Here is a 5,719-nt window from a genome sequence, read left to right on the forward strand (position 1 = left end):
TATAAAATTTCGCCCTTATCTAAATTCCTGCGAAACAATAAAATACCGGTTCTTTTTATAACAGAATTTATATTGTTTATATGTCTTTTCGAGTTTTTAAGGTAGGCAAGAAAAAAACACTTTAGGTCACTTCACGTGTATTTTGTCTTGTATGAACAACATCTTATGGCACTATATCTTTTTGTAAAAAAATATTAGGGTTAATAATGTCAATACATACGACGAACCCACCGAGCTTGTAAAGAACTCGAATGATCAACACAAGACAGAGGCCATCACTCAATCCGTCGAAATATACGAGAACAGTATACCAGATGATTTGACTTGTTATCACTTAGATCACATGGCATATGATTCGTGGAACATATTATTGCAAATGATATTCGAACTATTCCTCAAGACAAATACTTGTTACTTGTGAGAGAACACATTATTAATTTTGTCACGTTTTATTTTTCTGTTCCACAGTAGAGACATGGTCTATGGTATTCAGTTAGGGTGTCTAAAAACGAACTTTCGTAGAATCGAAACTGAAACTAATATTTCATTTCATCTACTAATTTATTGCAAGCAAAAATATGAAGCTCTACTCTCTATCCCGTTTCCATAGGTCTATTTCATATTTATCGTCAAACTATTAAAATATAAATAGAATCAATTTTTTTCGGTGAACCACGTGGGTTTTGCTGCCAAGTAATTTTCCAACGCGAATAGATTGCTAGATGAAATAGTTATTTCACGTGAACATTCCGCTTCACGTTCCGACGATGAGCCTCTTCTTGTGTTATATCGAAGAAAAGGCAAAACATGTTTCTGGTGTGATAGTTTGGCACACATTTATTGCACTTCATACATGTCGTTGATATTGAAAAGATTAGATAGTACTGAATTTTTTTTTTAAAGTAAACCCAAAAATCCGTGACCATCTCTAATTAACTCGTACTTCGACCAGATTCCAACTAGAACCTAGATCTAATTTTTTCCAAGACATTTATGCCATTTAGCATTTTGTGCCAATTTCCGTTTTAATCTATTTGTTAATTGATGAACGACTGCAGAAAAAAATTAAGATAAATTTTCGTAAACAAATGCTAAGAGCCAATACAGACTAGTCCTGTGAGTGAGAAAATACTTTGAAGGTATATTCCACAAACTTCCATTTGTTTTGTACAAAAGAATGTGTTTATCTTTTTTACAAAAAAAAAAGAAAAAAGAATGTGTTTATCTTTTGTTATAGTCAATTATTACCTTAAGTTAAAATTTATTAAATGATCATAATGTCTAACAGTTGATTACATAATAGACATATATAAGGCTACATGGCAACTGAATCTAACCATTGTGCTCCAACCGTTGATAGCTCTCGTAATTACACAACGTGAAAAATTTCGAAAACTAGGATCATCATACGTTTCAAGTTTGGTACAATTTGGTTGGATTCTTAACCTCATAGTACAAAGAATAACCTCTTTTATTGTTTTGATTGTGGTTGGAAAATGTAGTCTCTTTCATATTCTCTAAGTTTCGTTTAGTTTTATAGATCAACTTTAGTTTGATAGACACTTCACATGGCCTAACTAATATTTCTTGTTATGTCAAAGCATATAGTACTATTTCAAGAATCGATTCACATTCTGTTAAAGCTTGGCTGAGCCTAATTCAATGTATTTGCAACTCACAGCAAAAAAACACGATTGTTGTGTGTGGCATTGCCATGCATGATTCCTTATTTTTAGGGGAGGTTGTATTAGATTACTAGTAAAAGAGGTGAACAAACTGTACCTGAAACTTGTGACGAGTCCTTTGTTTGGTCATATAACCATGTGGGCGATCGACGATGCATCCCTTTTTCTAACATGCAGGACCATACATTATACAAATCATGTCACAACCCACTTTTTGTTTTTTTTCTTTTTCCTTTTTTTTTGACCTCAATTACAGAATCCAAAGTCACAAGCAGGTTATTTATATTACTACAGATTACGAAAATATTATAAAACAATTCTATAACAGTATACATCTCTTTGTTTTATGATTGTCTGGCAGTTTTATTTGTACCATATTGTGCTTAAGAGCAACTCCAAATGAAATTTGTAAAAGATATCTAAACTCTAAAAGAAACTGAAAAATAAAAAGAAAATAGGAGAGAGAGTCACAAAATATCTTTTTTCCAATTTTAAGAACAATCTATTCACTTCTAATGTCATGTGCCTTTCCATCAATAACTCAATCTTCTAAAAATAATTACATAATGCTATAATATTATTATTTTGGTGATAAGAAACTACACTTTAAATACTAGTGGATGGAGCTGCTCTTATACCATACTAAAAACCTTTTATAAAATTTTAACCATTAATTTACATAATTAATGATAAATTATATTTTTTTTAAACTCAAATTCATATTTTCTGATGTAAGATTATTAATAAATCCTTAGTTAAACTTTTTTTTTGAATTGAATGTTAAATTTAATTCAAAGAAAAAATGCCTTGTTACAACAAGTGCTTCCTATTTTAGAGTTTATGAAAATAGAACAAATTTTTCCTAATTTTCAAATTTTCCTCTACGCATAACAAAGCTTCAAATCAATCTTGTGCTAAACCATGTAACCATCTCTTCCTCAAAATCTTTATCTCCCTTCTTCTGAATAACTGTAAGCTTGTTTTTCATGTTTTTGTCAATCCTCTTAACCAATAGCGGTACTCGGAGATGGGGATTCACCATGTCTTCTTAAGTTCCGTTCACGCCAGATAGTGTGAACTGTGGATTGAAACACATATCTCATTATAAACAACATTACTCTGTTCCAATCTGATCCTCCCGACAGTAGTCTGATAAGTCTCTCCCAATCCCATGTATACTCATCTCTCATCACCCCCTTTACTAGAGTTTCCCATATCTGTGCTGAGTAATAGCATTCAAAGAACAGATGCTTCATGGTCTCCATTGGTTCCTGACACAGAGCACAAGAAGTATCTACATTCACATTCCATCCTCTCATCCTTTCTCCTGTTGATAATCTTCCATTCATAGCAATCCAAAGAATAAAAGAGAACTTTGGCGTTGCATATTTGAACCAGACTGCTTTATACCAATCACAAAACTGATACTTCTCTCTGATCATTTTCCATGTTTCTCGAGTGGAAAATATTTTTTTATATCTTCCGTCCTCATTTTTCCACAAGGACATATCCTCCTCCTGTACCAAGCTTACTTTGTATTTCTCAATCTCAATCTCCACTCTATTCAAAAGGGTTACCCAATGATACCTTCGTCTATGATCTCTACAATCCTCCACAGTTGCGTTATGTGGAATACCCAAATCGATGTGACCTCCATCTCTCAGGACATCTATCAAACAACCCAACGAAGACCACTTCTCATGCCAAAAAGAATTTTTCTTCCCATTCCTAACTTCAACCCGATAGAATAGCTTTGCTGATTCTCAACACTTCAAAATCTTCTTCCACATCCAAGAACCATTCTGAGTGCTCTCTTTCACTGTCCATATGGATCCCTTCCTGATGAGGTATTTTTTAATCCAACTAACCCACAAGTAGGCATCGGCATAAAATCTGGAACCTGAAATCCGAACCGAACCCGAACTGAAAAACCCGACCCGTTATCCGACCCGAAATGTAAAAATACCCGAACGGGTCTTGTAGGGTGATACAAAAAATATCCGAACCCGAAGTGTCATTAACCGAACCCGAACGGGTAACCCGAAAATCCAAAATTAATAGTTAATATAAATATTTTGAAATATAATAAGTATTTCAATTATTAAATTCAAAATTTCTGGTAATATGATATATAATAATAAATATTAAAATTTTAATAAATAATTTAAGTAAAAAATTAGTTATAAATAAGTATTTTATAATTTGCTCATTGAAATAAAAAAAGTCTACTCTCTATAAGGCAATACATATTGTTTACAAATAATGTTTGTTTTCATGCTTGATTTAACATTTTATTGTTATTTTATCAATTTTATGTGTGATAGATTAATTTTTATTTAATTTAGATGTTTTTTTTTATGTTTTACTTCAAAAATTTTGTTTTTTATTTTGGTTATATCCGAACCGATATAACCCGAATCCGTACGATATATGATTACTTTATGGGTTTTAAGACGCAATACAATTTTGAACCGAACCCGAAGTGTTATTATCCGAACCCGACCCGTATTAATAAAATTTTAGTATAGGACCTAGGAGCGAAAACCCGAAAATTCCGATCCGATCGCCAACGGGTACCCGAACGCCCAGGCCTACCCACAAGGATTGAGAGGATAGAATTCTCCATATCAGTTTGAGACCGCTTACCCAATTTATTTCCTTCAAGGATCTAACTCCCAAACCGCCTTTCTCTTTAGTTTTACAGATTAGTTAAACTATTAGACTAAGACCACAAGTAGATTTTATCACTAAAACATTAAATCTAACTAGAGTATGCTTAGTTACTTTCCCATATTTGAGAAGACATGTATCACACTGATTTCACGATCATGCTACACTCATTTTTTTTTTCATTTCGTCTTTTATATACGGGAATTTACTACGTACACAAAGTGTAGATAGAGAACAAAGTATTCTCCAATATTTCCTCCATCACACGAAAGATATTATTTCTTTTGCAATTTGCAAGCGTCTCTGTAATACCCGTACTCTCCAAAATAAAATAATAAATAATAATCGTGAACACTCAATTTATTAATCCTCATAAATCGTCTGCACATATCATAAATCCGACAATTAGTCATAAATCCAAATAATAGAATAAATCTAGAAAAATACGATAAAACCATAAAACCCGCAAGTCTGAAATAGAAAGAAGTAAACGCCCAAAAGCACCAATCCAATAGCAATCACTCATGCTCGACAGTCTCACCTGGAAGGAGGAGAAAAGAGGGGTGAGCAACATGGGAGTCACCCAGTGAGGTATGGGATGCTAAACCGCAAACCACTGACTCAGTACATAGCACTACGACTATGTAGGTCTAGCTCTAGCATGAAACAAACACGGCACCTAATGCGCCACACATAACAACCAATGCGCTTATAGTACATAGCTATTCGTTGCACCCCGCATTTTCCTCTTACGGATATAGATATATAAATTTTTATGTATACCAAAAGTATATGTAGTACAGAAGTGCTTCCCTATACTCTCACATTCACCTTCTGTATCGGCCTATTTGTGTGGAGATTACGGGGCGTACAGGGAAGCACTTCTGTAGCACGTATGAGCTGCGGGAGTACAGGGAAGCACTTCTGTACTACGTGACAATTGTTTGAGTTGAGATTGTGGGGCGTACAGGGAAGCACTTCTGTACCACGCATGAGCTGCGGGAGTATAGGGAAGCACTTCTATACTACATAGCATTGTGGCTAACCAATCCATACTATATGTATACTTATATATAACCGTCTTTTAACATCAACCAAATCAATCAACTGTTGAATCATCTAATTTCCTATCTCCGGTTTAGACAAAGAATAAAATAAAAAAAAACAAGACTCCAGTTAGACTCGATTCACAGAGACGGAACATGTTTCGAATCTAAACTTTCCATAATGGTAGTACTAAACTAGCACGGGATTAAACGGAATAACCCTCACCTTAGCCACTGGATGAAATTGACAACAGAGGGTACGGTCAACTGTGACACGAGAATTAATGGCTTAGGTCCATAAGAAACTTTCCTAAAACA

This window comes from Brassica oleracea, chromosome C8 (genome assembly GCF_000695525.1).
Source record: "Brassica oleracea var. oleracea cultivar TO1000 chromosome C8, BOL, whole genome shotgun sequence".
Lineage (NCBI taxonomy): Eukaryota > Viridiplantae > Streptophyta > Magnoliopsida > Brassicales > Brassicaceae > Brassica > Brassica oleracea.